Here is a 26,219-nt window from a genome sequence, read left to right on the forward strand (position 1 = left end):
ATGTGAGTGTGTACACTGCAACTTTCATTTCCTCGTATTTGAGGGGGATTTTTTTCTGTACCTTTCAGTTTCTGGTGAGTTACCCCAGGTTTTGCACTGTACTTGTCAATTTATGTTATGTGAGAATCAGTTTTAATCAGTACCTTTCAGTTTCTTGTATGTCAGTGTCTATTTGAATCTGTATTGTCAGTTTCTGGTATGTGAGTGGGATGTTGTGCTGTACCTGTCAGTTACTGGTATGTCAGTGTTTTTTCCCTCTACCTGCCAGCTTCAGGTAAGTTAGTGAAATTTTGTTCTGTACCTGTCTATTTCACAGAATCACAGAAATCACAGAAACCACACAGTGCAGATAGAGGCCATTTCGGCCCATCGAGCCTGCACCGACACATATCCCACCCGATCCCCGTAACCCCTACACCAACACATATCCCACCCTATCCCCGTAACCCCACGTATTCAATCCCCCTAACACTAAGGGTCAATTTATCATAGCCAATCAACCTAACCCGCACATCTTTGGACTGTGGGAGGAAACCGGAGCACCCGGAGTAAACCCACGCAAACACGGGGAGAATGTGCAAACTCCACACAGACAGTCGCCCGAGGCTGGATTCGAACCCGGGTCCCTGGCGCTGTGAGGCAACAGTGCTAACCACTATGCCACCGTGCTGCCCATGGTATGTGGTATGGTATTGCCCATGGTATTTCTGGTATGTGAGTGGGATTTTGTCCTGTACCTGTCAGTTTCTGGTATGTGAGTGTGGCGTTGTCCTATACCTGTCATTTTCTGGTATGTGAGTGGGGTTTTGTTCTGCACCTGTCAGTTTCTGGTATGTTAGTGGGATTTTGCCCTGTACTTGTAAGATTCTGGTATTTTAGTGGGATTTTGCCCTGTTCTTGTCAGTTTCTGGTATGTGAATGGGGTTTTGTCCCGTACATGTCAGTTTCTGGTATGTGAGTGGGGTTTTGTCCAGTACCTGTCAGTTTCTGGTATGTGAATGGGGTTTTGTCCAGTACCTGTCAGTTTCTGGTATGTGAATGGGGTTTTGTCCAGTACCTGTCAGTTTCTGGTATGTGAATGGGGTTTTGTCCCGTACATGTCAGTTTCTGGTATGTGAGTGGTATTTTGCCCTGTACTTGTCAGTTTCTGGTATGTGAGTGGTATTTTGCCCTGTACCTGTCAGTTTCTGGCACGTGAGTGTGGTATTGTCCTGTACCTGTTGGAAAGTGTGAGGTTATGCACTTTGGCAGAAAAATCAAAGAGCAAGTTATTATCTAAATGGAGAGAAACTGCAAAGTGATCTGGGGGTTCTGGTGCATGAAACACAATAATTAGTATGCAGATGCAGCAGGTGATCAGGAAGGCCAATGGAATCTTGGCTTTTAATGCAAGGGGGATGGAGTATAAAAACAGGGAAGTCTTGCTGCAGTTATACAGGGCATTGGTGAGGCCACACCTGGAATACTGCGTGCAGTTTTGGTTTCCATATTTAAGAAAAGATATACTTGCTCTCGAGGCGGTTCAGAGAAGGTTCACTCGGTTGATTCCGGAGATGAGGGGGTTGACGTATGAGGAAAGGTTGAGTAGGTTGGGACTCTACTCATTGGAGTTCAGAAGAATGAGAGGCGATCTTATCGAAACATATAAGATTGTGAGGGGCCTTGATCGGGTGGATGCGGGGAGGATGTTTCCACTGACGGGTGAGACTAGAACTAGGGGGCATAATCTAAGTATAAGTGGCTGCCCTTTCAAAACTGAGATGAGGAGAAACTTCTTCACTCCGAGGGTAGTAAATCTATCGAATTTGCTACCCCAGAGAGCTGTGGAAGCTGCAACATTGAATAAATTTAAAATGGAGATAGACAGTTTCCTAGCACATAAGGGAATTAGGGGTTACGGGGAGAGGGCAGGGAAGTGGACGTGAGTCTAGATTCGGATCAGCCATGATCCTATTGAATGGCGGAGCAGGCCCGAGTGGCCGTATGGCCTACTCCTGCTCCTACTTCTTATGTTCTTATGTACCTGTCAGATTCTGGTTTGTGAGTGTGGTTATATCAAGTACCTGTCAGTTTCTGGTTTGTGAGTGTGGTTATATCCTGTACCTCTCAATTTCTGGTAAGTGAGTGTGTTTTATCCTGTGCCTGTCAGCTTCTGGTATGTGATTTGGGTTATGACCTGTACCTGTCAGTTTCTGGTATGTGAGTGTGATTTTATGCTGTACCTGTCAGTTTCTGGTATCTGAGTGGGGTTTTGTCCCGTACCTGTCAATTTCTGCTATGTGAATGGGGTTCTGTTCTGTGCCTGTCAGTTTCTGGTATCTGTGTGGATTTTGTTCTGTACCTGTCTGATTATTGTATGTTTGTGCGGGTTTTGTGCTGTAGCTCTCAGTTTGTGTTATATGAGTAAAGGTTTTATTCAGTACAGTACCAGCCAGTTCCTGGTAAGGGAGTGTAGATTTTAGTCATTATCCGTCACTCTCTGGGATATCAGTGTGAGTTTTACCCCATTTCTGCTCATCTCTAGGATGTGCGTGAGAGTTTTACTCTCTATCTGTCAGACTCTGGGATGTGAGTGTGGTTTTATTCTCTATCTGTCAGTTTCTGGTATGTGTGTGTGGGTTTTTTATGTATCTGTCAATCTCTATTACATGATTGTGGATTTTACTCTGTGTCTGTCAGTCACTGCTGTGTGAGGTTGTGTTTGACTCTACAGCTTTCAATCTCTGGGATGTGAGAGAAGATTTATTTCTGTTAATATAGTCTCTGGAATGTGCATGCGGATTTTCCTCTGTAACTGTCAGAATTTGTGTTTTATTCAAGTGTGTGAGTGTGGATTTCACTCTGGATCTGTCATTAACCCGGATGCAAGTGTGGGTTGTATCTGTACCTTTCAGTTTCTGGTGAATGACTGGATTTCACTCTCTACCTGTCTGTATCTGGTATGTGAGTGTAAGTTTCTGTTTATCTGTCTGTGTGTAGTCTGGGAGTGTGGATTTTACTCTGTGACCTTCTACCTCTGTTGTGGGAGTGTGGGTTTTCCTCTGCATCTGTCAGTCATCAATCTGTTACTGGAAGTGATTATGTTTCATTCTCAATCTGTCGTTCTGTGAGTGATAATGTACTTACTGTGTGTGAGAAGGAGCTGCCTGCAATCCCCCTTCTGTTCAGGTTGGAGCAATTATCTAATTTATTCTGCCTCACTGAAGTATCTTGCTACGAGAATAATAATATGAGAACAATATTAGTTATAAGTTATGGACAGCTGCGGGTAGAATATAAAAGTGATGTTATAATTAATGTGTCTATTTATAATAAAGTAAAGTACCTGGAGAGAAGAAACCGTGATACTAACAGTGTCATTGTCTGACCTCACTGCAGTACAGCGGCACTCAGATTCTCTACATCAGCTGTGTAGGACGGTTCTATAGTAAGTTATCAGCATCCAGACACAACCCAAAGCCAGCACCGGACCATGAATGGGACCACCCTATTGGCACAGTCCAGGTTTTTATCTCCCATTCCCATGGAACTACCTGTACATTTCAAGGATGGCTTACTGGAATATAACCACAGGTACCTGGGCTGTACAAAAATTGATTTTAATCTATCGAAAACGAGTTGAGGGCCTGAGTAGTTAACAGAATGTCTCAGAACTCGAGAATGGCCTCTCCCTTCCCCCACTCACTCCATGTTCCGGAACTACTTCCTGTTCCACTCTGCCTCTTTCAATCAGTCTCCCGACTGCTGCTGAATTTATCCTGAACCAAAACCATTCTGCGGACACAGACCCAATGTGATGTGCTGTTGTTTGCTCCCTTATTCCCTGGTGTGTTCAACGATCATCAGCCGAGCACAGAGGAAACGGCCCCCGCTGGCAGAGCTGGGGGAGGGGAGCCCGCATGGTGCTTCCTGTCACTTTAAACATTGTGCGGGGAGAGGGGGAGGAGCAGACTTCTGTTTAGAGTGCAAGCGCAGTGTTTGCGTCTCTTTCGTGTAGAATTAAAATATTTCGCTGTGTGAGAAACGCCCTGCTGCTTGTGAAATCCCCAAGTGGATTATTCCCACAGGGTTTGTAAATTGTCCAATTAAGAAACGCCTATCCAGTCTCCCCTTGAAAACATTGCGTGTCTCCGCTTTCACCACTTCTGTCGGCTGCGAGTTCCAGGTCATCACCAATCACTGTGTAAAAAAGCTTTTGGTCACATCCCCCCTGTATCTCTTCTCCAAAACCTTAAATCTGTCTCCCCTAGTCCTTGTATCATCAACTAGTGGGAACAGCCTTTCCCCGTCTAGCCTGTCATAACTCATCATAATCTTGTACACCTCTATCAAATCACACCACATCCACCTTTGCTCTAATGAAAACAAATCCAGCTTCTCCAACCTGTCCTTGTAGCTAAGATCCGCGATCCCCGGAACCATTCTGGTAAATCTCCTCTGCACCCTCTCAAGGGCCTTCACAATCTTCCTAAAGTGCGGTGACCAGAACTGGATGCAGTCCTCCAGTTGTGGACTAACCAGTGTTTTATAAAGGTTCAGCATAACTTCTCTACTATTGTACTCAATACCTCTATATATGAAGCCCAAGATCCCATATGCATTGCTAACCACTCTCTCAAAATGTCCCCCCACCTTCAGAGGGACCAATGCACATTAACTCCCAGGTCCCTCTGACCCTGCACACTCTTTAAAACTGTCTCATTAAGTGTATATTGCCTCTCTCTATTCCTGCTCCCAAAATGCCTCACCTCCCACTTCTCTGTATTAAATTCTTTCAGTTTCTGGTATGTGAGTGTGGATTTTACCCTATACCTGTGAGTTTCTGGTATGTGAGTGTGGATTTCACTCTGTACCTGTGAGTTTCTGGTATGTGAGTGTGGATTTTACCCTATACCTGTGAGTTTCTGGTATGTGAGTGTGGATTTCACTCTGTACCTGTCAGTTTCTGGTATGTGAGTGTGGATTTTACCCTATACCTGTGAGTTTCTGGTATGTGAGTGTGGATTTCACTCTGTACCTGTCAGTCTCTGGTATGGGAGAGTGGATTTTACCCTATACCTGTGAGTTTCTGGTATGTGAGTATGGATTTCACTCTGTACCTGTCAGTCTCTGGTATGTGAGTGTGGATTTTACCCTATACCTGTGAGTTTCTGGTATGTGAGTGTGGATTTCACTCTGTACCTGTCAGTCTCTGGTATGTGAGTGTGGATTTTACCCTATACCTGTCAGTCTCTGGTATGTGAGTGTGGATTTCACTCTGTACCTGTCAGTCTCTGGTATGTGAGTGTGGATTTTACCCTATACCTGTCAGTCTCTGGTATGTGAGTGTGGATTTCACTCTGTACCTGTCAGTCTCTGGTATGTGAGTGTGGATTTTACCCTATACCTGTGAGTTTCTGGTATGTGAGTGTGGATTTCACTCTGTACCTGTCAGTCTCTGGTATGTGAGTGTGGATTTTACCCTATACCTGTGAGTTTCTGGTATGTGAGTATGGATTTCACTCTGTACCTGTCAGTCTCTGGTATGTGAGTGTGGATTTTACCCTATACCTGTGAGTTTCTGGTATGTGAGTGTGGATTTCACTCTGTACCTGTCAGTCTCTGGTATGTGAGTGTGGATTTTACCCTATACCTGTCAGTCTCTGGTATGTGAGTGTGGATTTCACTCTGTACCTGTCAGTCTCTGGTATGTGAGTGTGGATTTTACCCTATACCTGTGAGTTTCTGGTATGTGAGTGTGGATTTCACTCTGTACCTGTCAGTCTCTGGTATGTGAGTGTGGATTTTACCCTATACCTGTGAGTTTCTGGTATGTGAGTATGGATTTCACTCTGTACCTGTCAGTCTCTGGTATGTGAGTGTGGATTTTACCCTATACCTGTGAGTTTCTGGTATGTGAGTGTGGATTTCACTCTGTACCTGTCAGTCTCTGGTATGTGAGTGTGGATTTTACCCTATACCTGTGAGTTTCTGGTATGTGAGTATGGATTTCACTCTGTACCTGTCAGTTTCTGTTATGTGAGTGTGGATTTTACCCTATACCTGTGAGTTTCTGGTATGTGAGTATGGATTTCACTCTGTACCTGTCAGTCTCTGTTATGTGAGTGTGGATTTTACCCTATACCTGTGAGTTTCTGGTATGTGAGTATGGATTTCACTCTGTACCTGTCAGTTTCTGGTATGTGAGTGTGGATTTTACCCTATACCTGTGAGTTTCTGGTATGTGAGTATGGATTTCACTCTGTACCTGTCAGTCTCTGGTATGTGAGTGTGGATTTTACCCTATACCTGTGAGTTTCTGGTATGTGAGTATGGATTTCACTCTGTACCTGTCAGTCTCTGGTATGTGAGTGTGGATTTTACCCTATACCTGTGAGTTTCTGGTATGTGAGTATGGATTTCACTCTGTACCTGTCAGTCTCTGTTATGTGAGTGTGGATTTTACCCTATACCTGTGAGTTTCTGGTATGTGAGTGTGGATTTCACTCTGAACCTGTCAGTTTCTGGTATGGGAGTGTGGATTTTACCCTATACCTGTGAGTTTCTGGTATGTGAGTATGGATTTCACTCTGTACCTGTCAGTCTCTGGTATGGGAGTGTGGATTTTACCCTATACCTGTGAGTTTCTGGTATGTGAGTATGGATTTCACTCTGTACCTGTCAGTCTCTGGTATGTGAGTATGGATTTTACCCTATACCTGTGAGTTTCTGGTATGTGAGTATGGATTTCACTCTGTACCTCTCAGTTTCTGTTATGTGAGTGTGGATTTTACCCTATACCTGTGAGTTTCTGGTATGTGAGTATGGATTTCACTCTGTACCTGTCAGTCTCTGGTATGTGAGTGTGGATTTTACCCTATACCTGTGAGTTTCTGGTATGTGAGTATGGATTTCACTCTGTACCTGTCAGTTTCTGTTATGTGAGTGTGGATTTTACCCTATACCTGTGAGTTTCTGGTATGTGGTATGGATTTCACTCTGTACCTGTCAGTCTCTGGTATGTGAGTGTGGATTTTACCCTATACCTGTGAGTTTCTGGTATGTGAGTATGGATTTCACTCTGTACCTGTCAGTTTCTGTTATGTGAGTGTGGATTTTACCCTATACCTGTGAGTTTCTGGTATGTGAGTGTGGATTTCACTCTGTACCTGTCAGTTTCTGTTATGTGAGTGTGGATTTTACCCTATACCTGTGAGTTTCTGGTATGTGGTATGGATTTCACTCTGTACCTGTCAGTCTCTGGTATGTGAGTGTGGATTTTACCCTATACCTGTGAGTTTCTGGTATATGAGTATGGATTTCACTCTGTACCTGTCAGTTTCTGGTATGTGAGTGTGGATTTTACCCTATACCTGTGAGTTTCTGGTATGTGAGTATGGATTTCACTCTGTACCTGTCAGTCTCTGGTATGTGAGTGTGGATTTTACCCTATACCTGTGAGTTTCTGGTATGTGAGTCTGGATTTCACTCTGTACCTGTCAGTTTCTGTTATGTGAGTGTGGATTTTACCCTATACCTGTGAGTTTCTGGTATGTGAGTATGGATTTCACTCTGTACCTGTCATTCTCTTGTATGTGAGTGTGGTTTTCCTCTGTATCGTTCATGCTCTGGGATGTGAGTAGTACAACTTTCATTTCCTCGTATTTGAGGGGGACTTTATACTTTACCTATCAGTTTCTGGTGTGTTAGCCTTGGTTTTGCACTGCATCTGTCAATTTTTGTTCTGTGAGTGTGGGTTTTAATCAGTACCTCTCAGTTTCTGGTGTGTGAGTGTTTGTTTGACACTGTATCTGTCAGTGTCTTTTATGTGAGAGTTGATTTTACTCGACAGTTGCCACTCTCTGGGATGGGAGTGCGGGTTTGACTCTGTATCTGTCAGTTTCTGATTTGTGAGTTTGGTTTTTTTTTCTGTACCTGTCAGTTTCAAGTACGTGAATGTGGGTTTAATTCTGTATCAATCAGTTTCTCCTATGGAAGAGCTTGTAAATGTTTACACCTGCCTGTCTTTGTTATGTGAGTGTGGGTTTTACACTGTATCTGTCATTTTCTAGTACAGGAATGTGTGTATAATTCAGTATCTGCTAGTTTCTGGTATTTGTGAGTGAGTGTTACTCTCTATCTGTCAGTTTCCAATATGGGAATGTGTGTTATAATCAGTGTCTGCCAGTTTCTGGTATTTGTGTGTGAGTGTTACTCTCTAACTGTCAGTTTCCAATATGGGAATGTGTGTTTTATTCAGTATCTGCCAGTTTCTGGTATTTGTGTGTGAGTGTTACTCTCTAACTGTCAGTTTCCAATATGGGAATGTGTGTATAATTCAGTATCTGCTAGTTTCTGGTATTTGTGAGTGAGTGTTACTCTCTAACTGTCAGTTTCCAATCTGGGAATGTGTGTTTTATTCAGTGTCTGCCAGTTTCTGGTATTTGTGAGTGAGTGTTACTCTCTAACTGTCAGTTTCCAATATGGGAATGTGTGTTTTATTCAGTATCTGCCAGTTTCTGGTATTTGTGAGTGAGTGTTACTCTCTAACTGTCAGTTTCCAGTATGTGATTGTGGATTTTAATAAGAACCTGCCAGTTTCTTGTACAGAAATGTGGATTTTAGTCATATCTGCCGGTCACTGTTATGTGAGTGTATGTTTTACTCTGTTGGCCGGTGCAGACACGATGGGCCGAAATGGCCTCCTTCCGTGCTGTAACTCTCTATGATTCTATACAGCCAGCAGCGGGCATTGAATCCATATCAGTGTCTCTCTGTTCGTGTGTGTAAGGGAGAGAAAATTGATCTGCCTGTCAGTGCGATATGTTTGGACATTGAAACAACATCTCTTCCACTGCTGCAAGTGACTGTGGGATTTATAATGAAACTCTAGGAATTAGGATTACTGTGGGACTGACTGCTTCTGCTGCCTGTGATAATAGGATTGAGGCCAGTTCTGTGTCTCTGCGCTCTGTGAGTGATAATGTACTTACTGTGTGTGAGAAGGAGCTGCCTGCACTGTTCCTTGTGTTCCGGGTGGAGGAAAGATTACGTTTATTCTGGCTCATTGAAGTATTTTGATACGAGATTAATAAGAGAACAACATTTGTTGTAATATATGGACAGGTGCTGGTAGAATATAAAAATAAAGTTATAATTAACATGTATGTTTATAATAAATAAAAATATCTGTAGAGGGGCAACCGCGATACAAAGAGTGTCATTGTCTGACCTCACTGCAGTACAGCGGCACTCAGATTCTCCACACCAGTTGTGTAGGACGGTTGTATATTAAGTTATCAGCATCCAGACACAACCCAAACCCAGCACTGGACCATGAATGGGACCATCCGACTGGCACAGTCCAGGTTTATATCTCCCATTCCCAAGGGACGAAATATAAATTTCAGGAACGCTTCTTGGAATATAACCACAGGCACCTGGTCTGTACAAACAATTGTTTTCAGTCTATTGAAAGTGAGTTGAGGGCCTGTGTATTTAACAGACTGCCACAGAGCCCGGGTCCTGATGTATCTGGTGGAGCGACAATGTAACTCTCGATCACCAGCAACACGGTTCTGGAGAAGTCAATGCACCGGAACAAAATAATGATGTTTTGAAATGTCTCCTTTCACACTTCTCTCCTGCTGCCTGCAATGCAAGCTCTTTGTGAAACTGCCCACATCCTGACATTCAGGCTGTGTTTCCACTGTTCGCTGTCCGAGAACAACAAACACGGTGAGACTGGAACTGAATCAGGAACATTCACTCCTGCTTTGGGTGAAGAAAGCAGCAATGATTTGAAAGAGCGAGGTGATTTTATTCAATGTTACCTAACTCAGTACAAACACAGCCGGAGATTGCCCTCTCCATTCCCCCACTCACTACATGTTCCGGAACTAGTTCCTGCTCCACTAAGCCTCTTTCATCAGTCCCCGGCTGCTGCTGAACTTACCCCGACTCAATGCCCATCTGTGGACACAGTCCCAGTGGGATGTGCTGCTTACTCGGGCCCGTGATATCTCCGCTCCGCGATGTGTTCAACGATCATCAGCTGAGCACAGAGGAAACGGCCCCCGCTGGCAGAGCTGGGGTAGGGGGGCTCGCAGAGGCCCTTCCTGTCGGCTGAACCACTGTGTGGGGAAAGGGGGAGGAGCTGAAGCGTGAAAGCTGGAGGTGGAGCTGAAGCTCAGAGGACGCTGTCTCTGCTCTGTCTGTCACTCTGATTCTGTCTCCTCCCAGCCTCTCTCACACTCTGCCTTTCTCAATCAGATCCGGGCTGGCTTCATGAATTCATCAGGACGGCGAGACTTTATCATTCATTTTATATGCCTGAATAAGAATTGTCAGGTCTGGAAGAGCAAAATAAGGAAACGGACTGGGAAAAGGGCGGAGCCAAGTGCCACCGTAAAGTCCTTGGTGACATCATCCAAGGCATCACCAAACAATATTACCTAATAAAGGATATACTTGCCATGGAGGGAGTGCAGCGAAGGTTCACCAGAGTGATTCCTGGGATGGCAGGACTGTCGTGTGAGGAGAGATTGGGTCGACTAGGCCAGTATTCACTAGAGTTTAGAAGAATGAGGGGGGGTCTCATTGAAACTTATAAAATTCTGACCAGGCTAGACAGACTGAATGAAGAGAGGATGTTTCCCCTGGCTGGGGGGTCTAGAATGACGGGTCATTGTCTCAGGATACGGGGTAGGAGATTTAGGACTGCAATGAGGAGAAATTTCTTCACTCAGAGGGTGGTGAACCTGTTGGAATTCTCTACCACAGAAGGCTGTGGAGGCCAATTCACTGAATATATTAAAGGAGGATATAGATAGATTTCTAAACACAAAAGGCATCAAGGGGTATGGGGAGAGAACGGGAATATGGTATTGAGATAGAGGGACAGCCAGGATCATCTTGAATGGTGGAGCAGGCTCGAAGGGCCGAATGGCCTACTCCTGCTCCTATTTTTCTATATTTCTATGTTTGCATTCAGCTTTTATATATCAGACAGATGGTGTAACAGGGAACCGGAGCTTTCAACATCACAATAGGTTAATCGGAGCTGCTGTGACAAGAGGCCAACTTGTGAGATTATTCTCCTTCTGTATCACAGAATCACAGAAACCCCACAGTGCAGATAGAGGCCATTTCGGCCCATCGAGCCTGCACCAACACATATCCCACCCGATCCCCGTAACCCCACGTATTTAATCCCCCTAACACTAAGGGTCAATTTATCATAGCCAATCAACCTAACCTGCACATCTTTGGACTGTGGTAGGAAACCGGAGCACCCGGAGGAAACCCACACAAACACGGGGAGAATGTGCAAACTCCACACAGACAGTCACCCGAGGCCGGATTTGAACCCGGGTCCCTGGCGCTGTGAGGCAACAGTGCTAACCACTATGCCACCGTGCCGCCCTGCACAGATACTGTCGGGGATTGTGGAATTCAAGGGTTTAAGTAAAGTCATTGGATGGACTGTAATGTCTCCAGTTCTAACTGTTGGAGCTCGCTATAACCTGAGGCTACTTCGGATTGGTCGCTTGATTGGAATCCATTTCCTTAACAGAATTAACTGTTGGCCTCAATTGATCAATGTTATATTAAGTTTTAAACATTCCACCAAATTGAAAGACAGACTTTTTTTTATAATTATTGAATTCGACAAAGACAGACATAGGTTGTGGGTGGCTCTTAAAAGAGCCGTTGTGTTTTCTGGGTATTTTGTCAGTAAATTGTGGAGTTTTACTTGGAGATGGCGTACTTTGCCACCCCGTGCTTGGCCATCTCCCCGGACAGCACCATACACACAGCGGTCTGGATGTGTGGACACAATCCGCACACTCCAAACTATTAGAGGTTGGTGCCATCTCCTGGCTGAAAGCGAGTGCTGCAACAAGAGACAATTATTCAGCAGAAATCATTTTATTTCGGGGAGAAAATATGTCAGCACCGTGCTAATGTTCAGCTTAAAACCATTGCCAAGTATTTATTGGTCAAGCTGAAAATTCCAAACAACCATTAAAAGCAGATGGACGCGCTCACCCGATTCTCGTGTGAACAGTGTGGTTGATCATTGATTGCGGGATAGACACTGTCTCTGTCACTCTGGTACTAGGTGCCAATGTGAGATTCACTGCTGAATATGGGATACTGTATCTGTCACTGTCTGGTACAGTGGGTCAGTGTTGGACGGACAGGAAGTATAGGAAAGGCACTGTCTCTGTCACTCTGGTATAATGTGTCATTCTGGGATTGACAAAAGTGCATATGATAGACATATGTCACCCCCTGTATTGTCAGTGTCTGCTTGGCTGGTGGAAAACGATACTATATCTGACACTGTCTAGTACAATGTGACATTTTTAAATGTCTCATGAGGCTACACTAGCTACATTATCTGTCACTCTCTGGTACTGTGTCAGTGTGGGATTGACAGGTGAGTCTAGGAAAAGCACCAGCGCTCACTCACAGGTACTGCATGTGAGTGAGGAATATTCATCAATACAGGATAGCTATTGTATCTGTCACTATGTGACGGTATGACAGTGTTTGATTGTCAGGTGAGTGATGGATAGATAACTTACTGGGCAAAACTGTTGCAATTGAAATTCAAAGTAGAATTTAAGATTTAACATGTTAAATTAGATTTGGGATAATTGTGAGCCACAGAACATTACAGTAAACAGCCCTTTCACAGATACAGTGGGTGGCTCTGAAAAGAGCCTTTGGGTTATTAGATTGAATCTTATCCGCTTTACTTGCTCTTGGGGCTGGCAGTGCTGGTTTTCTTGGGCAGCAGCACCGCCTGGATATTAGGCAGCACCCCGCCCTGAGCAATGGTCACCTTTCCCAGCAGCTTGTTGAGCTCCTCGTCGTTGCGGATGGCCAGCTGCAGGTGTCTGGGGATGATGCGGGTCTTCTTGTTGTCGCGGGCCGCGTTGCCGGCCAGCTCCAGGATTTCAGCGGTCAGATACTCGAGCACAGCAGCCATGTAGACCGGGGCTCCGGCACCCACACGCTCAGCGTAGTTGCCCTTTCGCAGGAGCCTGTGAACACGGCCCACAGGGAACTGCAGTCCGGCCCGGGATGATCGAGACTTGGCCTTGGCCCGAGCTTTACCGCCGGTTTTTCCTCTTCCAGACCTTTCCACAATTCACTCGTTCAGAGAAAGAATGAAAGTCTCCTTCCACATCTGCCCTTCTTATACCTTCTGGAGGAATGAAGACAGCCTACTTGTGATTGGTCAATCTGTGGTGAATTTCATTGGTGTTTTCCGGTGACCAATCACAGTCTGCTTTTCCCGCCAATGAAAAGAGAGCAAAAATAACTGTCATCAACAGGCAGACCGCCAACCATTTTTTAATTTCAAACAGCCCGCCAATATTTTCCTAGGCCAGTATACCAGCGAATTAAGTTAATAAATTCACTATTATCCAACGATTTCTGAACATTTTTAAAATGTCTTTTGTATGACATCTCCCCCTTGCAAATTCCAGGCTGTTACAATCAGGATTAATTTCGGATTCAATTTCAACTTGTCACTGGCGGGATTCAATCCCCATTGATTCTGTAACGGGACACATTCCAGCTCAATCTGTGTAAAAGTGAGATTCACAGATTATCGATCGATCCTTTGCACAGGCGCTGCTGCGGGAGTGAAACCAGATCTGGGAGTCCTGCTGTGAGAAGTGAAGAGGGACAGAGTGTTCAAACTGACCGCGTTCTGGTCTCTAAGAAACCCCATTCTGGGTTATTACACTGCAGCAAACCTCCGGTGAATAAACAGATTGACTCCCAACTGGCTTTAAAAAAAAGAAATGGTCTTGACAGAGAACGAGGTGACTGAAATCCAGTCTCATCCCCAATACAAATAAACGGGTCTGAGAGCAAAGTGCAACCAAGGACCGTGTTCATAGTTTGCTGGGCGGGAAATACAACAGCGACGCTAAAGTCGATCCGGTCAATGAAACTGCTTATCTGAGAATTCAAAACTAAATCTACAGCTGGAACTTCAAACGTTCTCAAACACACTTGTAAATGAAATAATTACAGTACAAAAGGTAAATCATGCTTGACTAATTTATTGGAATTTTTGAGGATGTAACTGGTAAAATAGATAAGGGAGAACCAGTGGATGTGGTGTATTTGGACGTTCAGAAGGCTTTCGATAAGGTCCCACATAAGAGATTAGCGTGCAAAGTTAAGGCACATGGGATTGGGGGCAAGGTATTGACTTGGATCGAGAACTCGTTGGCGGACAGAAATCAAAGAGTTGGAATAAACGGGTCATTTTCCGAGTGACAGGCGGTGACTAGTGGGGTACCGCAAGGATCGGTCCTAGGACCCCAGCTGTTCACTATATATATTAATGATCTGGATGAGGGAATTGGATGTAATATCTCCAAATTTGTAGATGACACAAAGCTGGGTGGGAGGGTAAGCTGTGAGGAGGATGTCGTGAAACTCCAGTACGATTTGGACAGATTGGGTGATTGGGCAGAAACATGGCAAATGCACTATAATGTGGATAAATGTGAGGTTATCCACTTTGGTGGCAAAAACAGGAAGGCAGAATATTATTTGAATGGCAATAGATTGGGAGAAGGGGAAGTGCAAAGAGACCTGGGTGTTCTTGTGCACCAGTCGCTGAAGGTAAGCATGCAGGTGCAGCAGGCGGTTAAGAAGGCAAATGGTATATTGGCCTTCGTAGCAAGAGGGTTCGAGTACAGGAACAAGGATGTCTTGCTACAGTTGTACAGGGCCTTGGTGAGACTGCACCTTGAGTATTGTGTGCAGTTTTGGTCGCCTTACCTGAGGAAGGACGTTCTTGCCATGGAAGGAGTGAAGCGAAGATTCACCAGGCTGATACCTGGGATGGCAGGAATGACGTATGAGGAGAGATTGTGTTGATTGGGATTATACTCACTGGAGTTTAGAAGATTGAGAGGGGATCTCATCGAAACCTATAAAATTCTGTCAGGCCTGGACAGACTAGATGCAGCAAGGATGTTTATGATGGCCGGGGAGTCCAGAACCAGGGGTCATAGTCTAAGGATAAGGGGTAAGCCATTTTGAACTGAAATGAGGAGGAATTTCTTCACCCAGAGAGTGGTGAACCTGTGGAATTCTCTGCCACAGAGGGCGGTGGACGCCAGTTCATTAAATATATTCAAGAAAGAGTTGGAAATATTTCTTAAGTCTAAAGGGATCAAGGGATATGGGGAGAAGGCAGGGACAGGGTACTGAATTTGGATGATCAGCCAAGATTTCATTGAATGGCGGAGCAGACTTGAAGGGTCGAATGGCCTACTCCTGCTCCTATCTTCTATGTTTCTATGTTTAACTTGAGCGTAATGGGAGAAGCGTTTATGTCGCTCTTTCAGAGATATTGTGGGTGGCTCTTAAAAGAGCCGTTGTGTTTGCAGTTTGTTCTTTCAGGACAGCGTGGAGTTTTACTTGGAGCTGGTGTATTTGGTCACCGCCTTTGTACCTTCCTACAGGGCATGATTGGCCAGCTCCCCGGGCAGCAGCAGGCGCACGGCGGTCTGGATCTCCCGGGAGCTGATGGTGTGCCGTTTGTTGTAATGAGCCAGGCGGGAAGCCTCACCCGCGATGCGCTCGAAAATATCGTTCACAAAGGAGTTCATGATGCTCATGGCCTTGGAGGAGATGCTGGTGTCGGGGTGAACCTGCTTCATCACTTTGTAGATGTAGATGGAGTAACTCTCCTTTCTCGACTTTCTGCGCTTCTTCCCGCCCTTAGGAGGCGCTTTTTTGACGATTTTCATAACGCCCTTCTTGGCAGCTGTTTCTTCTTGTCAGCCATTGTCTCGTTCAGGGAGCAATAGATTTAAGGAAACGCTGTTCCGAGCTCGTATTATATATGTAAGAAGTCACACAACACCAGGTTATAGTCCAACAGCTTTATTTGAAATCACAAGCTTTCGGAGCGCTGCTCCTTCGTCAGGTGAAGTGAAGAAGTGCATATAGGCACAGCATATATAGTCAGAGAATACTGCCCGATGATTACAGGTAATCTTTCTAACTGCCCTTTATCACACCTCGGCTGAGAGATAATCACAGCAATCAAAGGTGTGAATGGTGTCCAAACAGGTCAGTCAGGAAAACATTACATCAAAGAACAATGAGGTGGGGTCACAGGGGGTCAAATGTTGCAGGTGCTGGGGTCTGTATGAAAAACAAAAAACAAACAAAAAACTATTTTTTTTGCTGGAAATCAGAGCAGGCCCGGCTGCATCTGTGTAGAGAGAACAAGCCAACGACCACTCGAGTCTGGATGACAATAGTTTTCTGTTTGTTTTTGGGAGAATGTTTCATTAAATATATTCAAGAAGGAGTTAGATATTTTTCTTAAGGCTAAAGGGATCAAGGGATAAGGGGTGAAAGCAGGGACAGGGTACTGAATTTGGATGATCAGCCATGATCTCATTAAATGGCGGAACAGGCTCGAGGGGCTGAATGGCCTACTCCTGCTCCTATCTTCTATGTTTCTATGTTTTTCTGTGTCTTCCTCCTCAGTCCTGAATGGCCTACCCTTTATACTGAGGCTGTGGCCCCTGGTTCTAGACTCCGCAGCCAAGGGAAACATTCTCCCAGCACCCACCCTATCAAGCCCTGTAATAATGTTGTATGCTTCAATGAGATCCCCTCTCATTCTTCTGAATTCAAGAGAATGCAGGCCTAATTTACTCAATCTCTTCTCATTCGACAGTTCCTCCTCCCAGGAATCAATCTCGTGAACCTTTGTTGCACTCACTCTATGGCAAGTATATGCTTCCTTAGGTAAGGAGGTCCAAATTGTACCCAGTACTCCAGGTGTGGTCTCACCAAGGCCCTATATAATTGGAGTAAGGCTTCCCTATTATCTACTCCACTAGTTACATCCTCAAAGAACTCCAATATGTTTGTTAAACAGGATTTCCCTTTCATAAATCCATGCTGACTCTGCCCAATCTTACTATTAGTGTCGAAGGGCCCAGTTATTGCATCTTTTGTAAAAGATTCCAGCATTTTTCCAACTACTGATGTGATGCTAACAGGTTTATAGTTCCCCATGTTCTCTCCCTCCTTTCTTAAATAGTATACGTAGGTGAGGCGTTTTTCTGTATCTGTCAGTCTCAGGTACTGTGTGAGAGTTTGGGATTCATTCTGAATCTGTCAGCCAGTGGGACTGTGTTTGACTGTGGGTCAATTATATTCATTTCAGTCTCTGGCACTGTCTGTGAAATTGGGATTCATTCTTTATGGATGGATGTTCTTGCCATGGAGGGAGTGCAGCGAAGATTCACCAGACTGATACCTGGGATGGCAGGAATGATGTATGAGGACAGATTGGGTCGATTGGGCTTGTACTCGCTGGAGTTTAGAAGAATGAGAGGGGATCTCATTGAAATTTATAAAATTCTAACAGGACCAGACAGACTAGATTCAGGAAGGATGATCCCAATGGCGGGGAGTCCAGAACCAGGGGTCACAATCTAAGGATCAGGTGTTAGCCGTTTAGGACAGAGATGAGGAGGCATTTCTTCACCCAGAGAGTGGTGAACCTGTGGAATTCTCTACCACAGAAGGCAGTTGAGGCCAATCCATTAAATATATTCAAGAAGGAGATAGATATTTTTCTTAAGGCTAAAGGGTTCAAGGGATAAGGGGTGAAAGCAGGGACAGGGTACTGAATTTGGATGATCAGCCATGATCTCATTACATGGTGGAACAGGCGCGAGGGGCCGAATTGCCTACTCCTGCTCCTATCGTCTACGTTTCTATGTTTATCAATCAGTCTTTGGTATTGTGTGTGAGTGTTGGATACTTCTGTATCTATTAATCTCTGGTTCTGTATGTGTATGCGTGGCAATAATTTTCTATCTCTCCATTTCTGATACTGGTAAGACTCATCCTGCAACTATCTGTACTTTTAATTGCATCCTGCATGTCACTCACTGGTACTGTGTGTGCTGTTGGTATTAATTCTATATCTGACAGTCTCTGGTACTGTGCGGAATTGTTGGAATTATTCTGTATCTGTCAGTATCCAATATGTGAGTGTGGGATTCAATCTCTATCTCTCAGTCTCTGGTAGTGTGTGTGTGAGTGTGGGAATCATTCTGTATCTCTCAGTCTCTGGTAGTGTGTGTGTGAGTGTGGGAATCATTCTGTATTTGTCAGTCTCCAGTTGTGCGAGTGTGGCATTCTGTCTGTATCTGTCAGTCTCTGGGAGTGTGTGTGTGTGGAATTCATTCTGTATATCGCTGTCTCTGGTAGTGCGAATGTGGGAATCATTCTGTATCCGTCAGTCTCTGGTAGTTTGAGTGTGGGAATCATTCTGTGTCTCTCAGTCTCTGGTACTGTGTGTGAGTGTGTGATTCATTCTGTATCTTTCACTCTCTGGTAGTGTGTGTGAGTGTGGAATTCATTCTGTTTCTGTCAGTCTCCAGTAGAGTGAGTGTGGGATTCATTCTGTATCTCTCAGTCTCTGGTCGTGTGAGTGTGGGATTCATTCTGTATCTCTTTGTCTCTGGTAGTGCGAGTGTGGGATTCATTCTGTATCTCTCAGTCTCTGGTACTGTGTGTGAGTGTGGAATTCATTCTGTATCTCTCAGGCGTTGGTAGTGTGTGTGAGTGTGGGATTCATTCTGTATCTCTTAGTCTCTGGTAGTGCGAGTGTGGGATTCATTCTGTATCTCTCAGTCTCTGGTAGTGTGAGTGTGGGATTCATTCTGTATCTCTCAGTCTCCAGTAGTGTGTGTGAGTGTGGGATTCATTCTGTATCCGTCAGTCTCCAGTAGTGAGAGTGTGCGATTCATTCTGTATGTGTCAGTCTCTGGTAGTGTGTGTGAGTGTGGGATTCATTCTGTATCTCTCAGTCTCTGGTAGTATGAGTGTGGGATTCATTCTGTATCTCTCAGTCTCTGGTAGTGCGAATGTGGGATTCATTCTGTATCTCTCAGTCTCTGGTAGTATGAGTGTGGGATTTATTCTGTATCTCTCAGTCTCTGGTAGTGTGTGTGAGTGTGGAATTCATTCTGTATCTCTCAGTCTCTGGTAGTGTGAGTGTGGGATTCATTCTGTATCTCTTAGTCTCTGGTAGTGCGAGTGTGGGATTCATTCTGTATCTCTCAGTCTCTGGTAGTGTGAGTGTGGGATTCATTCTGTATCTCTTAGTCTCTGGTAGTGCGAATGTGGGATTCATTCTGTATCTCTCAGTCTCTGGTAGTGTGAGTGTGGGATTCATTCTGTATCTCTCAGTCTCTGGTACTGTGTGTGTGAGTGTGGGATTCATTCTGTATCTCTCAGTCTCTGGTAGTGTGAGTGTGGGATTCATTCTGTATCTCTCAGTCTCTGGTACTGTGTGGGATTCATTCTATATCTTTCACTCTCTGGTAGTGTGTGTGAGTGTGGAATTCATTCTGTATCTGTCAGCCTCTGGTAGTGTGTGTGAGTGTGGGATTCTTTCTGTATTTGTCAGTCTCCAGTTGTGCGAGTGTGGCATTCTGTCTGTATCTCTCAGTCTCTGGTAGTGTGTGTGAGTGTGGGATTCATTCTTTATCTGTCAGTCTCCAGTAGTGTCTGTGAGTGTGCGATTCATTCTGTATCTGTCAGTCTCTGGTAGTGCGAGTGTGGGATTCATTCTGTACCTCTCAGTCTCTGGTACTGTGTGTGAGAGTGGGAATCATTCTGTATCTGTCAGTCTCTGGTACTGTGTGTGAGTGTGGGATTCATTCTGTATCTGTCAGTCTCCAGTAGTGCGAGTGTGGGAATCATTCTGTATCTCTCTGTCTCTGGTAGTGTGTGTGAGTGTGGGATTCAGTCTGTATCTCTCTGTCTCTGGGAGTGTGTGTGAGTGTGGAATTCATTCTCTATCTCTCAGTCTCTGGTAGTGCGAGTGTGGGATTCATTCTGTATCTCTCAGTCTCTGGTAGTGTGAGTGTGGGATTCATTCTGTATCCCTCAGTCTCTGGTACTGTGTGAGAGTGTGGAATTCATTCTGTATCTCTCAGTCTCTGGTAGTGTGAGTGTGGGATTCATTCTGTATCTCTCAGTCTCTGGTAGTGTGTGTGAGTGTAGGATTCATTCTGTATCTCTCAGTCTCTGGTAGTGTGAGTGTGGGATTCATTCTGTATCCCTCAGTCTCTGGTACTGTGTGAGAGTGTGGGATTCATTCTGTATCTCTCAGTCTCTGGTACTGTGTGTGAGTGTGGAATTCATTCTGCATCTCTTAATCTCTGGTACTGCGAGTGTGGGATTCATTCTGTATCTCTCAGTCTCTGGTAGTGTGAGTGTGGGATTCATTCTGTATCTCTCAGTCTCTGGTACTGTGTGTGAGTGTGGGATTCATTCTATATCTCTCAGTCTCTGGTAGTGTGAGTGTGGGATTCATTCTGTATCTCTCAGTCTCTGGTACTGTGTGTGAGTGTGGAATTCATTCTGTATCTCTTAATCTCTGGTAGTGCGAGTGTGGGATTCATTCTGTATCTCTCAGTCTCTGGTAGTGTGAGTGTGGGATTCATTCTGTATCTCTCAGTCTCTGGTAGTGTGTGCGTGATTCATTCTGTATCTCTCAGTCTCTGGTAGTGCGAGTGTGGGATTCATTCTGTATCTCTCAGTCTCTGGTAGTGTGTGTGTGTGATTCATTCTGTATCTCTCAGTCTCTGGTACTGTGTGTGAGTGTGTGAATCATTCTGTATCTGTCAGTCTCTGGTAGTGTGTGTGAGTGTGGGATTCTTTCTGTATTTGTCAGTCTCCAGCAGTGCGAGTGTGGCATTGTGTCTGTATCTGTGAGTCTCTGGTAGAGTGTGTGAGTGTGGAATTCATTCTGTATCTCTCAGTCTCTGGTAGTGCGAGTGTGGGACTCATTTTGTATCTCTCAGTCTCTGGTACTGTGTGTGAGTGTGGGATTCATTCTGTATCTCTCAGTCTCTGGTAGTGTGAGTGTGCGATTCATTCTGTATCTCTCAGTCTCTGGTAGTGTGTGTGAGTGTAGGATTCATTCTGTATCTCTTTGTCTCTGGTAGTGTGTGTGAGTGTGGAATTCATTCTGTATCTGCCAGTCTCTGGTAGTGCGAGTTTGGGATTCATTCTGTATCTCTCAGTCTCTGCTAGTGCGAGTGTGGGATTCATTCTGTATCTCTCAGTCTCTGGTAGTGTGAGTTTGTGATTCGTTCTGTATCTCTTTGTCTCTGGTAGTGTGTGTGAGTGTGGGAATCATTCTGTATCTGTCAGTTTCTAGTAGTGTGTGTGAGTGTGGGATTCATTCTGTATTTGTCAGTCTCCAGTTGTGCGAGTGTGGCATTCTGACTGTATCTGTGAGTCTCTGGTAGTGTGTGTGAGTGTGGGAATTCATTCTGTATCTGTCAGTCTCCAGTAGTGTGAGTGTGGGATTCATTGTGTATCTCTCAGTCTCTGGTAGTGTGTGTGTGAGTGTGGGAATCATTCTGTATTTGTCAGTCTACAGTTGTGCGAGTGTGGCATTGTGTCTGTATCTGTGAGTCTCTGGTAGAGTGTGTGAGTGTGGAATTCATTCTGTATCTCTCAGTCTCTGGTAGTGCGAGTGTGGGACTCATTTTGTATCTCTCAGTCTCTGGTACTGTGTGTGAGTGTGGGATTCATTCTGTATCTCTCAGTCTCTGGTAGTGTGAGTGTGCGATTCATTCTGTATGTCTCAGTCTCTGGTAGTGTGTGTGAGTGGAGGATTCATTCTGTATCTCTTTGTCTCTGGTAGTGTGTTTGAGTGTGGAATTCATTCTGTATCTGCCAGTCTCTGGTAGTGCGAGTTTGGGATTCATTCTGTATCTCTCAGTCTCTGCTAGTGCGAGTGTGGGATTCATTCTGTATCTCTCAGTCTCTGGTAGTGTGAGTTTGTGATTCGTTCTGTATCTCTTTGTCTCTGGTAGTGTGTGTGAGTGTGGGAATCATTCTGTATCTGTCAGTTTCTGGTAGTGTGTGTGAGTGTGGGATTCATTCTGTATTTGTCAGTCTCCAGTTGTGCGAGTGTGGCATTCTGCCTGTATCTGTGAGTCTCTGGTAGTGTGTGTGAGTGTGGGAATTCATTCTGTATCTGTCAGTCTCCAGTAGTGTGAGTGTGGGATTCATTGTGTATCTCTCAGTCTCTGGTAGTGTGTGTGTGAGTGTGGGAATCATTCTGTATTTGTCAGTCTACAGTTGTGCGAGTGTGGCATTGTGTCTGTATCTGTGAGTCTCTGGTAGTGTGTGTGAGTGTGGAATTCATTCTCTATCTCTCAGTCTCTGGTAGTGCGAGTGTGGGATTCATTCTGTATCTGTCAGTCTCTGGTAGTGTGTGTGTGTGGGTGGAATTCATTCTGTATCTCTCAGTCTCTGGTAGTGTGTGTGAGTGTGGGATTAATTCTGTATCTGTCAGTCTCTGGTAGTGTGTGTGAGTGTGGGATTCATTCTGTATCTCTCAGTCTCTGGTACTGTGTGTGAGTGTGGAATTCATTCTGTATCTGTCAGTCTCTGGTAGTGTGAGTGTGGGATTCATTCTGTATCTCTCAGTCTCTGGTACTGTGTGTGAGTGTGGAATTCATTCTGTATCTCTCAGTCTCTGGTAGTCTGAGTGTGGGATTCATTCTGTATCTCTCAGTCTCTGGTAGTGCGAGAGTGGGATTCATTCTGTATCTCTCAGTCTCTGGTACTGTGTGAGAGTGTGGGAATCATTCTGTATCTGTCAGTCTCTGGTAGTTTGTGTGAGTGTGGGATTCTTTCTGTATTTTTCAGTCTCCAGTAGTGCGAGTGTGGCATTCTGACTGTATCTGTGAGTCTCTGGTAGTGTGTGTGTGTGGAATTCATTCTCTATCTCTCAGTCTCTGGTACTGTGTGTGAGTGTGGGATTCATTCTCTATCTCTCAGTCTCTGGTAGTGTTTGTGAGTGTAGGATTCATTCTGTATCTCTTTGTCTCTCGTAGTGTGTGTGAGTGTGGGATTCATTCTGTATCTCTCAGTCTCTGGTAGTGTGTGTGAGTGTGGGATTCATTCTGTATCTGTCAGTCTCTGGTAGTGTGTGTGAGTGTGGGATTCATTCTGTATCTGTCAGTCTCTGGTAGTGTGTGTGAGTGTGGGATTCATTCTATATCTCTCAGTCTCTGGTAGTGTGAGTGTGGGATTCATTCTGTATCCCTCAGTCTCTTGTACTGTGTGAGAGTGTGGAATTCATTCTGTATCTCTCAGTCTCTGGTACTGTGTGTGATTCATTCAGTATCTTTCACTCTCTGGTAGTGTGTGTGAGTGTGGAATTCATTCTGTATCTCTCAGTCATTGGTAGTGTGTGTGAGTGTAGGATTCATTCTGTATCTCTTTGTCTCTCGTAGTGTGTGTGAGTGTGGGATTCATTCTGTATCTCTCAGTCTCTGGTAGTGTGTGTGAGTGTGGGATTCATTCTGTATCTGTCAGTCTCTGGTAGTGTGTGTGAGTGTGGGATTCATTCTGTATCTGTCAGTCTCTGGTAGTGTGTGTGAGTGTGGGATTCATTCTATATCTCTCAGTCTCTGGTAGTGTGAGTGTGGGATTCATTCTGTATCCCTCAGTCTCTTGTACTGTGTGAGAGTGTGGAATTCATTCTGTATCTCTCAGTCTCTGGTACTGTGTGTGATTCATTCAGTATCTTTCACTCTCTGGTAGTGTGTGTGAGTGTGGAATTCATTCTGTATCTCTCAGTCATTGGTAGTGTGTGTGAGTGTGGGATTCATTCTGTATCTTTCACTCTCTGATAGTGTGTGTGAGTGTGGAATTCATTCTGTATCTCTCAGTCTCTGGTACTGTGCGTGAGTGTGGGAATCATTCTGTATTGGTCAGTCTCCAGTTGTGCGAGTGTGGCATTCTGTCTGTATCTGTGAGTCTCTGGTAGTGTGTGAGTGTGGAATTCATTCTGTATCTGTCAGTCTCCAGTAGTGAGAGTGTGGGATTCATTCTGTATCTCTCAGTCTCTGGTAGTGTCTGTGAGTGTGCGATTCATTCTGTATCTGTCAGTCTCTGGTAGTGTGTGTGTGTGTGGAATTCATTCTGTATCTCTCAGACTCTGGTACTGTGTGTGAGTGTGGAATTCATTCTGTATCTCTCTGTCTCTGGTAGTGTGTGTGAGTGTGGGAATCATTCTGTATCTCTCAGTCTCTGGTAGTGTGTGTGAGTGTGGGATTCATTCTGTATCTGTCAGTCTCCAGTAGTGCGAGTGTGGCATTCTGTCTGTATCTGTGAGTCTCTGGTAGTGTTTGTGAGTGTGGAATTCCTTCTGTATCTGTCAGTCTCTGGTAGTGTGCGCCAGTGTGGGATTCATTCTGTATCTCTCAGTCTCTGGTAGTGTGAGTGAGTGTGGGATTCATTCTGTATCTCTCAGTCTCTGGCAGTGTGAGTGTGGGATTCATTCTGTATCTCAGTCTCTGGTACTGTGTGTGAGTGTGGGATTCATTCTGTATCTTTCACTCTCTGGTACTGTGTGTGAGTGTTGGATTAATTCTGTATCTCTCAGTCTCTGGTACTGTGTGTGTGAGTGTGGAATTCCTTCTGTATCTGTCAGTCTCTGGTAGTGTGTGCCAGTGTGGGATTCATTCTGTATCTCTCAGTCTCTGGTAGTGCGAGTGTGGGATTCATTCTGTATCTCTCAGTCTCTGGTAGTGTGTGTGTGAGTGTGGAATTCCTTCTGTATCTGTCAGTCTCTGGTAGTGTGTGCCAGTGTGGGATTCTTTCTGTATTTGTCAGTCTCCAGTAGTGCGAGTGTGGCATTCTGTCTCTATCTGTGAGTCTCTGGTAGTGTGTGTGAGTGTGGGAATTCATTCTGTATCTGTCAGTCTCCAGTAGTGCGAGTGTCGCATTCTGTCTGTATCTGTGAGTCTCTGGTAGTGTGTGTGTGGAATTCATTCTGTATCTCTCTGTCTCTGGTCGTGTGAATGTGGGAATCATTCTGTATCTGTGAGTCTCTGGTAATGTGTGTGAGTGTGGAATTCCTTCTGTATTTGTCAGTCTCCAGCAGTGCGAGTGTGGCATTCTGTCTGTATCTCTCGGCCTCTGGTAGTGTGTGTGTGAGTGTGGGATTCTTTCTGTATCTCTCAGTCTCTGGTTGTGTGTGTGAGTGTGGGATTCATTCTGTATCTCTCAGTCTCTGGTAGTGTGTGTGAGTGTGGGAATCATTCTGTATTTGTCAGTCTCTAGTTGTGTGAGTGTGGGATTCTGTCTGTGTCTCTCAGTCTCTGGTAGTGTGTGTGAGTGTGGGATTTATTCTGTATCTCTCAGTCTCTGGTAGTGTGAGTGTGTGATTCATTCTGTATCTCTCAGTCTCTGGTAGTGTGTGTGTGAGTGTGGGAATCATTCTGTGTTTGTCAGTCTCTGGTACTGTGTGTGAGTGTGGAATTCATTCTGTATCTGTCAGTCTGCAGTAGTGCGAGTGTGGCATTCTGTCTGTATCTGTGAGTCTCTGGTAGTGTGTGTGAGTGTGGAATTCCTTCTGTATCTGTCAGTCTCCAGTAGTGCGAGTGTGGCATTCTGTCTCTATCTGTGAGTCTCTGGTAGTGTGTGTGAGTGTGGGAATTCATTCTGTATCTGTCAGTCTCCAGTTGTGCGAGTGTGGCATTCTGTCTCTATCTGTGAGTCTCTGGTAGTGTGTGTCAGTGTGGGATTCATTCTGTATCTCTCTGTCTCTGGTAGTGTGTGAGAGTGTGGGATTCATTCTGTATCTCTCAGTCTCTGGTAGTGCGAGTGTGGGATTCATTCTGTATCTCTCAGTCCCTGGTACTGTGTGTGAGTGTGGGATTCATTCTGTATCTCTCAGTCTCTGGTAGTGTGAGTGTGGGATTCATTCTGTATCTCTCAGTCTCTGGTAGTGTGAGTGTGCGATTCATTCTGTATCTGTCAGTATCTGGTAGTGTGTGTGTGGGATTCATTCTGTATCTCTCAGTCTCTGTTAGTGTGAGTGGGGGAATCATTCTGTATCTCTCAGTCTCTGGTACTGTGTGTGTGAGTGTGGGATTCATTCTGTATCTGTCAGTCTCTGGTAGTGCGAGTGTGGGATTCATTCTGTATCTCTCAGTCTCTGGTACTGTGTGTGAGTGTGGAATTCATTCTGTATTTGTCAGTCTCCAGTAGTGCGAGTGTGGCATTCTGTCTGTATCTGTGAGTCTCTGGTAGTGTGTGTGTGTGAGTGTGGGAATCATTCTGTATTTGTCAGTCTCCAGTAGTGCGAGTGTGGCATTCTGTCTGTATCTGTGAGT

The sequence above is a fragment of the Somniosus microcephalus genome, unplaced genomic scaffold, assembly GCF_052327205.1.
Source record: "Somniosus microcephalus isolate GS21.2 unplaced genomic scaffold, FLI_Smic_1.0 unresolved_chr5, whole genome shotgun sequence".
NCBI classification, from domain to species: domain Eukaryota; kingdom Metazoa; phylum Chordata; class Chondrichthyes; order Squaliformes; family Somniosidae; genus Somniosus; species Somniosus microcephalus.